Source organism: Phyllobates terribilis, unplaced genomic scaffold (assembly GCF_046119375.1).
Source record: "Phyllobates terribilis strain yellow unplaced genomic scaffold, ASM4611937v1 Scaffold_51__1_contigs__length_9155689, whole genome shotgun sequence".
In the NCBI taxonomy this organism is placed as follows: Eukaryota; Metazoa; Chordata; class Amphibia; order Anura; family Dendrobatidae; genus Phyllobates; species Phyllobates terribilis.
In genome coordinates, this window is record NW_027362811.1 from 8332060 (window position 1) to 8344354 (window position 12295).

Consider the following 12295-nt stretch of genomic DNA (forward strand, 5'->3'; position numbering starts at 1 on the left):
CTGGTCTATACAGTCTAAGATCCGTCCTGCTGCTGCTGCTCGGGGAAGGTGGAGAGGGACAGAGAGCAAAAGCACAGATCTGTGAGAGGAGAGAGAGATGAGAATCTGTGTGAGAGGGGACATCATGGGGGCAGTCTGTAATAGTGGGGGGACTATGAGGAGCCTGCTGTATGAGAGGGGACTATGGGGAACAAGGCTGTATGAGAGGGAGCTATGGGGAAAGTGGGGGGCTATGAGGAGCCTGCTGTATGAGAGGGGAGTATGGGGAAAGTGGGGGGCTATGAGGAGCCGGCTGTATGAGAGGGGAGTATGGGGAAAGTGGGGGTACTATGAGGAACAGGCTGTATGAGAGGGGAGTATGGGGAAAGTGGGGGGACTATGGGGAACAGGCTGTATGAGAGGGGACTATGGGGAAAGTGGGGGGACTATGGGGAGCTGACTATGAGAGGGGAGTATGGGGAAAGTGAGGGGACTATGGGGAACAGACTGCATGAGAGGGGACTATGGGGGAACTATGAGGAGCAGGCTGTATGAGAGGGGACTATGGGGGAACTATGAGGAGCAGGCTGTATGAGAGGGGACTATGGGGAAAGTGGGGGGACTATGGATAGTAGGCTCTATGAGAGGGGACTATGGGGAAAGTGGGGGACTATGAGGAGCAGGATGCATTAGAGGGTACTATGGGGAAAGTGGGGGTACAATAGGGAACAGGCTGTATGAGAAGGGACTATGGGGAAAGTGGGGGGACTATGGGGAGCAGGTTGTATGAGAGAGGACTATGGGGAGCAGGCTGTATGAGAGGGGACTATGGGGAAAGTGGGGGGACTATGGGGAGCAGGCTGTATGAGAGGGGACTATGGGGAAAGTGGTAGGACTATGTAGAGCAGGCTGTATGAGAGGAGACTATGGGGAAAGTGGGGGGACTATAAGGAGCAGGTTGTATGAGGGGACTATGGGGAAAGTGGAGGGACTATGAGGAGCAGGCTGTATGAGAGGGGACTATGGGGAAAGTGGGGGGACTATGAAAAGCAGGCTGTATGAGGAAACTATGGAGAAAATTGATGACTATGAGGAACAGGATGTATGAGAGGGGACTATGGGGAAAGTGTGGGGACTATGAGGAGCAGGATGTATGAGACGGGACTATGGGGAAAGTAGGGGGACTGAGGAGCAGGCTGTATAAGAGGGGACTAAGGGAAAGGTGGGGGGACTCTGAGGAGCAGAATATATGAGAGGGAAGTGTGAGGCTCCATTGGGAGTTCTCTGAGAGGAGGGACTAAAGGAAAAATGAGTGGAGGGTATATGGGGAGTTTTCTGTGAGAAGAGGGACTATGGAGCATGTGGGGAACATTAGGGAGTGGTCGGTGAGTAAAAAGCTTTGGGTAAATTGAGGGACCATAGCTGGTGTTCTGTGAGAGACGGGGTTATGGTGAAAGTGGGGGAACTATGAAGAGTGGTCTGATAGAGCGAACTATGGGGAAAGTGAAGGGACTATGTGGAGGGGTTTGTGAGAGACGGTACTATGGGGAAACCATAGGACATGGTCTATGAAACGAGGCCTATAGAGAAGTGGAAGATGAGGGTCTGTAAGAGATCAGAGACTTGGGGGACACTCTGTAAAAGTAGGGCTACCACAGGGAGCCGTCAGTTAATTTGGCCAGTGCGGAATGAGGGAAACCATGGTGAGCGGTCTCTGATGGGGACAGTTGGAAGCAGTTTGTGTTAAATGAGAGACAATCGGGATCACAAGATAAGAGGAGTGACTGAGAAGAGCTGTCAGGTGCCCATCATATAGATTAATGGCGGAGTGTACGGCATGTGCTGTGATGAATATAAAGTCTGCACTGTTGCATCATGATGTTGTTTATGGGGGTCTGTCTGAAAAGTGACAGTGAGCCCTGGACCCAGAGGTACAAACCCACTGCCCGCCGCCCCTGCCCCCCAGTTCTAAATTATCCTAGGTACAAGCCCGCTGCACACAGCTCCTGCCCCCCAGTTCTGCATTACCCAAAGTACAAGCCCCCTGCACACAGATGTGACACCCCAGGGGTCTGGTTGCCACAGTGATAGAGATATTACGTCTGAGAGCAGGTGGGAGGTCCTTTGGTCAGGGATCCTGTGCATGCCACACCTCCTGCCCAGTCTTGGGAGGGGAAGAACTTCCCCTGTATAAACCCTGGGCTGAGGCAGGGTTAGTCAGACAAGGAGAGTGGAGACAAGAAGCAGCATAGGAAACAGCAGAGTTACAAGGAGTCAGGGGCTGGCAGCTGCAGAGCTCGCCCTGACTAAGAAGATTCTTTACCGGACCCGGAGTCCGAGGCTGTGGGGACTAACTCCTACCCAGCAGCAGAATCCGTCAGGCAGGGGATTTCAGGTCCTCTGGCCCAGAAGCCCGAAGGCACGGTCACACGCGTGGGACCAGCACCGCCATCGTGGAGCGGAAGCCATTAGAAGGCCCCGAGTCACCGGCCATACGGGTGAGCACCACACGGTACACTCAGGGACGTGGGCTACTTACATCAGCTTCTAGCAAGGTAGCCAGAAGAGTACAGTCAGTTTGGGAGGCCTACAACTACGCCTGGCCAGGGGAGATCTCATCTGCTCAAAGACTGACCAGGCCCCGTTTGCTAGCAAGTACTCCGGGAGGGTCTATCGTTGTTACCAGTAAAGACCCTGAACTACACCGTACCGTCTCTGAGTGGTTCCTGCTACCCCCATCATCCACGTCGGCTGCCCTGAGGCCATACCCCTCCCGTTGGGGGTTATACTATCACGCTGCACAATCCTACCACCGGCCTCAGCGGTCTGCCCTGCAGCAGCAGCTCCCTGGCTGCACTCAACGGGTGGCGTAGTCATCAACCATTTACCGCTAACAGACTGCCGTCCAGTTTGACTCCCTGGGCACGGACCGGGTCACCGCCACGAGACTACAACCCTCAACAGATCCGGCTCCGGGTAAGCTCACGCGTGCGCAACGCAGCGCGACACAGGCCCAGGGGCGCGTCAACTTTGGCGTAGTCGGCAGGATTTCGTGCCCGCAACCACCGGGTACTGCGTGCCTGAAAAGCAAAGACTGTTCAAACTTACCAGTGGTGAAGATTCCCGCTATCCGTGGAGGTTTCCCGCCATCCGGCGCCATCTTCTACCTTCTTCCCGCCATCCGCGAATTTTCCCGCCATCCGGCGCCATCTTCGACCTTCCCGCCATCCGTGGAGTTTTCCCGCCATTGGACGCCATCTTGAGGACGCCGCGCGGGAAGAAGAGGGGCGTGGACTCCGAAAGCGCGCGAGAACTGAAGCTCCGCCTCACGTCCGGACGTTGCGTAAGGTCCTGGAAGGAGCCCAGCAGACGCCGACGTCACCGGAGCGCGACGGAAGGTCCTCAACCCTGACGATCCACTGCGGAGCCGCGGCCTACGGAACAGGATCATCGCAAGGTAGGCCACGGTCCACTAGGGGGGAGGAAGATGTCGGATACGGAGGAGAGCTTCACTGCCTCAACCCCCGCCAGCGCCACCGCTGCTGCAGTTATGCCCTTCACCATGCCCTATATCCCGGGAGCAGCTTGGCTACCCCAGTACTCAGGGGAGTCACATACCCTGCATGACTTTAGAGAAAAGCTGGATAGCCTCTTCCAGGTGTACCCCCTCACAGAAGAGCAAAAAGTGAGCATCCTGGTGGCCCAACTAACCGGGGCAGCCAAAAGGGAAGTAAAATCCTGGCCACCTGGGAGGAAGACTGTCGCAGGGATACTAACCCGGCTGAAGGACACCTTTGATACCCGCACCTCAGCCGAGATTAAGCTTAGATTCTACGGGTGCAAGCAGCGAGCGCATGAGAGTATAAGGGACTATGCACTAAACCTACAAGAGGCCCTTAGGGCCATAAAGCAGACCGACCCTGATGGGGTGGGAAACGAGGACAGGCTGTTGACTGAACAATTTATAGAGGGTTTATATTGCAATGCCCACCGAACCCAGTTGCGGGCAATGGCCTTACAGGATCCCCATCTGGACTTTGCACAGTTCAAGGACAGAGCCATCCGGGTGCTCCGAGAACCGGCACCGGGTGGCGTTGTGACCCACAGGCGCCCAGCTATCACTTACCACCAGGAGGCGGCGCCCTTGTCGGCAGGGCCTGTGGGAGCTGATGCGCAGGCTTTGGACAATGACCCGGCTCCAGACCTACGCCATCAGGTCCAAGAGCTAGCTAAGAGCGTTGCTGCGCTAACCCGAACTGTGCAGTCTTTACAGGTTTCCACCCCAGGGAAGATCCAGCTGGCATCCGGACCGGAGGACATCCCGTGGCGTCGACCAAGGAGGACCCCACCGGCCAGAGGAAGACCCAGTGACCGATACAGCGAGGACGGACGACCCATCTGCCGCCGCTGCAATCAACCCGGACATATGGAAAGGTACTGTTCTTTAAACGGGCACAACCTGGGGTAGAGGGCCAACCCCCAGGAAAAAGATCACCAGGCCCATCGAACTGGCGCGACAGATATGTGGGAGGACGTCCAGTCTTGCCTGTGGTACTGGATGGCATTCCCATGAGTGCCCTACTGGACACCGGGTCACAGGTCACCACCATCCCGTACGTGCTCTTCAAGCAGTACTGGAATGACTCGGATATTACCCGCTACCCTGACGACGACTTGAGTATCATCGCCAGCAATGGTCAGCCCGTGCCACAGATCGGATTTAAAGAGGTGACCATCAAAATTGGTAGAGTCGAACTGGCCGCACAGGGACTGATCATTGTAGATATTGACAAACATGAGAGTCACCCAAAAATAACTCTAGGAACTAATGTAATTGAAAATTGTCTTGCAGAGGTGATTTTCCTTTTACAGCAGGTTGCCAAGAATGCCAGCTCCGGCGAGCAGCGGGTGCTCCAGAAAGAGATCCGGGCACTGATGCAACGGCAACAAGTGGAACTCTCCGGCGGTGAGATTGGTAGCGTAAGAATGTGTGACCCTTTTCCTATTGCCATGCCCCCAAAAAGTGAAATGATGATTTGGTGCCGGGCAGCTATTGGTCTGAGAGGTAGAGATTACCAGGCAATGGTAGAACCAGTGTACTCAGACAGTAGGCCCACCATTTTGACAGCACGGGGGGTGGTCAATGTACGCCATGGGAGGGTGCCCGTTCGCATAATAAATATCGGGGAGAGGGAAGTGTACCTGCCCCGGTATGCCACGCTAGCCAAATTATATACCACTAATCAAAATTCTATACAATCTGTGGAACCCTTGCCTCCATCTCACCCGGAGGAAGGTAACGGCTCTAAGAAAGACATGGAGGACTGGTGTCAGCAACTACATCTGGGTACTGACTCCACTCCCTCACATCAGAAACAAGGAGTCTATCGGGTGGTTCAAGAGTATGAGAGAGTGTTTAGTAAACACCCGTTAGACTTCGGGCGAGTCAAGGGGGTAGAACATCGCATCCCCACGGGAGATCATCCTCCCATAAAAGAGAGGTATCGACCCGTACCCCCTGCACATTACCAACACGCCAAGGGGATGCTTAGAGACATGAAGGAGGCTGGGGTAATCCGGGATAGTTGTAGCCCCTGGGCAGCCCCATTAGTTTTAGTCAAAAAGAAAGACAACACTATGAGGATGTGTGTAGATTACCGGAAAATCAACCGTATCACACACAAGGATGCGTACCCCTTACCAAGGATAGAGGAGTCATTGGCTGCTTTAAGATCTGCTAACTTCTTCTCTACCTTGGATCTCACTAGCGGGTACTGGCAGGTTCCTGTAGCAGAGGCGGACCGGGAGAAGACCGCATTCACCACCCCGATGGGACTTAGCGAGTTCACCTGCATGCCGTTCGGACTCTGCAACGCACCAGGAACCTTCCAACGCCTAATGGAGTGTTGTCTGGGCCACAGAAACTTCGAGACGGTCCTGTTGTACCTGGACGATGTCATCGTATATTCCAAGACGTATGAGGACCACCTGAAACACCTGGCGGAAGTGTTCGAGGCTCTGGCGAGTTACGGCCTAAATGTGAAACCCTCCAAGTGTCACCTCCTGAAACCAAAGGTGCAGTACCTGGGACACGTGGTGAGCGCTGACGGAGTGGCTCCCGACCCTGATAAGATCACCGCAATTAAGGGATGGCCAAGCCCCTCCAGCGTAAAAGAAGTGCGGCAGTTCCTCGGGTTGGTAGGCTACTACCGAAGATTTATTCCCGGTTTCACCAAAAAGGCAGCACCTATGCAGGACCTCCTGATAGGCCAGTCCCGGAAGGCCAAGAACCAGAAGCCGCCCTTCAAATGGGAGGAGCTGGAAGAAGAGTTCTTCCGCCAGCTGAAGATGGCCCTCACGGGGGACGAAATCCTGGCGTACCCGGATTATAGTCAGCCCTTTATCCTCTACACCGACGCCAGTAACATCGGGCTAGGAGCCGTACTGTCCCAGATTCAGCAGGGGAGAGAACGAGTAATCTCCTATGCCAGCCGAAAACTGCGACCCACCGAAAGGAACCCCGAAAATTACAGCTCATTTAAGCTAGAGTTCCTGGCCGTGGTATGGGCAGTCACCGAGCGCTTTAGGCATTACCTCGCTTCTTCCCGGTTCACCGTATACACGGATAACAACCCGTTGACACACCTGGACACGGCAAGACTCGGTGCCCTGGAGCAGAGGTGGATGGCCCGTCTGTCCAACTACGAGTTCACAATCAAATACCGGGCAGGACGCTCCAATACTAACGCGGACGCCCTGTCCAGGATGCCCAACCTGCCGGACGAAGGAGAAGATCCGGAGGGACTGGAAGAAGTTGAACTCCCTGCGTTCCACCGTCATGGGACTATCCAGTATTCCCACCGGGTAAGGGGTAAGCAGGCTGCTACGTTGAACCCCTTACCCCACTACAACTGGGCGGAAACGCAAGACAGTGACCCTGCCGTCCGACTGGTGAAGGAGATGCTGACTCGGCCGGAGGCTCGCCTTGAACCAGACGCTCCGGAGGAAGCCAAACAACTATGGGCGGAGAAGAGTCGACTATTCCTTTACAAGGGGAAGTTGTGCCGCAGAATGGTCAACTCCCGGACGCATGAACTACTCTGGCAAGTAGTGGTGCCACGAAGAGACGCAGCCATGGTGATGGAGGCATACCACGACGGAGCTGGACACTTCGGGTGGAAAAAGCTGGAGTTCCTGCTGCGCGAGCGGTTCCACTGGGTAGGCATGAGGGGAACCATCGAGAAGTGGTGCAGAGACTGTGGCCCATGCAATCTGAGAAGGAAGGACCGGGCCAGCCAGAAGACTCCCCTGCAGTCCATCGTCACCCGGCAACCGTTGGAACTGGTAGCCTTGGATCATGTAAAACTGACCCCAAGCAGAAGTGGCTACGTCTACGCGTTAACCATCGTGGATCATTACTCCCGGTTCTTGGTTGTCGTCCCCGTCAAGGACTTAACGGCTCAAACAGCAGCTAGAGCCTTCCAGCAGCACTTCTGCCGTCCACACGGGTACCCGGACCAAGTGCTGACGGACCAGGGACCTGCCTTTGAAGCGGAGGTCTTTCAGGAATTCTGCAATCTGTATGGCTGCCGGAAGATAAGGACGACACCCTACCATCCGCAGACTAATGGACTTTGTGAAAAAATGAACCAGGTGGTAATGGATCTTCTAAAAACGTTGCCCCTGGAAGAACGCAGTCTGTGGCCTGAAAAGTTGCCCGATCTGGTGGACCTATACAACCACATCCCGGTAGGTTCCACCAACTGTACCCCGGCTTACCTAATGAGGGCAAGACCTGGTAAGTTACCTGTTGACCTGGAAATGGGAGTCCTGACCCCCGAGGACACTTCACCAGAAACAGACTGGGACACAGAGAGGCAGCAGCAGTACCGGAGAGTACAGGAGAGCGTGGAGCGAAGTCTCTGTCAGGCTAGGGAAAGACAAGAGAAAACTTACAACCAGTATGCTCCCGCTGTTCCCCTGGTACCCGGAGAGCAGGTCTTGAAGAGGAAGAGACGGCTCCACAAGTTGGACGACCAGTGGGAGAAGGACCCGTACACCGTACTGCCCTCAAGCCACGAGAACCCGAAGGTCTGTACCATCAGTAAAGACGGAGGGGAAACCACAGCCATTGTATCCCGGGACCACCTGAAGAAGTGTCCCGAACAACTGAGGAACCCTGAAGAGGAACAAGAAGACCATCGACCCGTGGGAGAAAGGGAAGATATGGTTAGTACCGTGCTCGGGGACTTCCCTCGGTCTTGGACTCAAGTCAATGGTGCAGTTGTGGTACCCGTACTCACCTTCCTCCAACCATCATCCCAAGAACCTACGGAGCAACGGGTGGAGCTGGAAAAACAGCCGGTCCAGGAGGCAGAAGACTCCACACAAGTAGAACAGGAGAATCAACCCTCTGCTTATAGTGAGCCTGCCGTACCCCTAGTGAGACAAAGAGCCGGTAGACAGCTGCCCAGTTTACCCTTGACAGCTCCTACACCCTGTAGTTCAGGGCCAGACAGTCAGCTCCGTAGGTCCACTAGGGCCACTAGAGGCCAGTTACCCGCACGCTGGAGAATTTGAAGTGTAAAAATAGTTTTATTTATGTTTATCTGTGTATTGTTGCTTGTGTATAATTTTGTGTTTCCAGTTGTTTTTAGGAAACCTTGGTGGATTTACCGGGAATCCTTGTATATAGTTGGAGCGTAACCCAGGATGGACTAGAGACTGTTAAGGACTCGGGGTAGGACAGACCCCTACCTGGTTACGTCTCCCTGTGTTGGTGAAATGGACACCTTTGCTTTTCTTCAAAGACTACACCCGGTTGCGGATATGCCGTGACCATCTTATTGTGTTTCCTTATTGTATTTTATTGTTATTGTTATACCTTGGTATATTTTTCTAAAAAAAAAAAAAGTGTTTAGTCCCGGAGTACTAAATTTCACTAGGGGGGAATGTGACACCCCAGGGGTCTGGTTGCCACAGTGATAGAGATATTACGTCTGAGAGCAGGTGGGAGGTCCTTTGGTCAGGGATCCTGTGCATGCCACACCTCCTGCCCAGTCTTGGGAGGGGAAGAACTTCCCCTGTATAAACCCTGGGCTGAGGCAGGGTTAGTCAGACAAGGAGAGTGGAGACAAGAAGCAGCATAGGAAACAGCAGAGTTACAAGGAGTCAGGGGCTGGCAGCTGCAGAGCTCGCCCTGACTAAGAAGATTCTTTACCGGACCCGGAGTCCGAGGCTGTGGGGACTAACTCCTACCCAGCAGCAGAATCCGTCAGGCAGGGGATTTCAGGTCCTCTGGCCCAGAAGCCCGAAGGCACGGTCACACGCGTGGGACCAGCACCGCCATCGTGGAGCGGAAGCCATTAGAAGGCCCCGAGTCACCGGCCATACGGGTGAGCACCACACGGTACACTCAGGGACGTGGGCTACTTACATCAGCTTCTAGCAAGGTAGCCAGAAGAGTACAGTCAGTTTGGGAGGCCTACAACTACGCCTGGCCAGGGGAGATCTCATCTGCTCAAAGACTGACCAGGCCCCGTTTGCTAGCAAGTACTCCGGGAGGGTCTATCGTTGTTACCAGTAAAGACCCTGAACTACACCGTACCGTCTCTGAGTGGTTCCTGCTACCCCCATCATCCACGTCGGCTGCCCTGAGGCCATACCCCTCCCGTTGGGGGTTATACTATCACGCTGCACAATCCTACCACCGGCCTCAGCGGTCTGCCCTGCAGCAGCAGCTCCCTGGCTGCACTCAACGGGTGGCGTAGTCATCAACCATTTACCGCTAACAGACTGCCGTCCAGTTTGACTCCCTGGGCACGGACCGGGTCACCGCCACGAGACTACAACCCTCAACAGATCCGGCTCCGGGTAAGCTCACGCGTGCGCAACGCAGCGCGACACAGGCCCAGGGGCGCGTCACAGACACTGCCCCTCATTTCTGCATTACCCAAGGTGCAAGACCCCTGCACACATCTTCTGCCCCCCTTTCTCCATTACCCAAGGTACAAGCAAGCCCCCTACAAACAGTCCCTGCTTGCCAGTTCTGTATTACCGAAGGTACAAGTCCCCTGAACACATTCCCTGCCCCCCAGTTCTGCATTACCCAAGATACAAGACCTCTGCACACAGCTCCTGCCCCCTAGATCTGCATTACCTAAGATACAAGCCCCCTGCACACAGCCACTGCCCCAAGTTCTGCATTACCCACAGGTACAAGCCCCCTGCACACAGCCCCTGCCCCCAGATCTGCATTACCTAAGATACAAGTCACCTGAACACATTCCCTGCCCCCCAGTTCTGCATTACCCACGATACAAGCCCCCTGCACACAGCCCCTGCCTCCCCCCAGTTCCGCATTACCCACAGGTACAAGGCCCCTGCACACAGCCCCTGCCCCCAGGTCTGAATTACCTAAGATACAAGCTCCCTGCACACAGCCCCTGCCCCCCAATTCTGCATTACCCACGGGTACAAGCTCCGTGTGAAAAGCCCCTGCACCCCAGGACTGCATTACCTAAGATACAAGTCCCCTGCACACATTCCCTGCCCCCTAGTTCTGCATTACCCAAGGTACAGCACCCTTGCACACAGCTACTGCACCCCAGGTCTGCATTACCCTAGGTACACACCCCTGCCTCCAGGTCTGCATTATCCACTGGTATAAGCCTCCTTCACACATCTCCTGCCCCTCAGTTCTGCATTACCCAAGGTACAAGCCCCTGCACACAGCCTCTGTTTGTCAAGGCACGGAAAACCCACCAGGAGGCAGTAAACCTCATATGCTATCCAGGGGTGTACATAGAAATCATGGGGCCCCATAGCAGAAGTTCTAATTGGGCTCCCCCCCCTCCCAAAAAAAAAAATTGTTGGGGTCACAGGGGAGCATATCTCATAACTTTCCAGCCTTTACATAGTAATTTCCTCCTGCTGAAGTCCTAGATTCATTTTGCATTACCCCCATAAAGTATGATGCCAACAAAACAAAAGTACCCCCCCAAACACAGAATGATACCCCCATGGTGAATTCCTCTACATTAACCTCCACATGCACAGTATAATTACTCTATTGTACCCCACCTCAACTCCCAAGGCAATGTATGGTGACCCCGACACAGTATGATCCCCCAGCTGTGACCCCCATACAGCCCTTCATGCAGTATAATGGACCTACATATAGTATGATGCCCCCACACCTCTCCACACTGTATAATGGCCCGCACTAGCCCTCCACACAGCATGATGGTACCCACACAGGGCTGCGACTAGGAATTACAGGGCCCCATACTGGCTACATTTTTGGGCCCCCTTGAGACTCTGCCCAGGCTCCACCCCAGCTCCGCCTCAACCCCTCGAACGTTCCACAGTCCCACCGCCCACTCTTGGAAAAACTCTACTTTCTGCACCCCGTCTTCACCAATCACACATTAACAGTACCCATTGAACCCCAGCTCACATATACAATACAGACCAAAAGTTTGGACACACCTTCTCATTTAAAGATTTTTCTGTATTTTCATGACTATGAAAATTGTACATTCACACTAAAGGCATCAAAACTATGAATTAACACATGTGGAATTATATACTTAACAAAAAAGTGTGAAACAACTGAAAATATGTCTTATATTCTAGGTTCTTCAAAGTAGCCACCTTTTGCTTTGATGATTGCTTTGCACAATCTTAGCATTCTCTTGATGAACTTCAAGAGGTAGTCACCGGAAATGGTATTCCAACAATCTTGAAGGAGTTCCCAGAGATGCTTAGCACTTGTTAGCCCTTTTGCCTTCCCTTTGCGGTCCAGCTCACCCCAAACCATCTCGATTGGGTTCAGGTCAGGTGACTGTGGAGGCCTGTCATCTGGCGTAGCACCCCATCACTCTCCTTCTTGGTCAAATAGCCCTTACACAGCCTGGAGGTGTGTTTGGGGTCATTGTCCTGTTGAAAAATAAATGATGGTCCAACTAAAAGCAAACCGGATGGAATAGCATGCCGCTGCAAGATGCTATGGTGGCCATGCTGGTTCAGTATGCCTTCAATTTTGAATAAATCCCCAACAGTGTCACCAGCAAAGCACCCCCACACCATCACACCTCCTCCTCCATGCTTCACGGTGGGAACCAGACACGTAGAGTCCATCCGTTCACCTTTTCTGCGTCACACAAAGACACGGTGGTTGGAACCAAAGATCTCAAATTTGGACTCATCAGACCAAAGCACAGATTTCCACTGGTCTAATGTCCATTCCTTGTGTTCTTTAGCCCAAACAAGTCTCTTCTGCTTGTTGCCTGTCCTTAGCAGTGTTTTCCTAGCA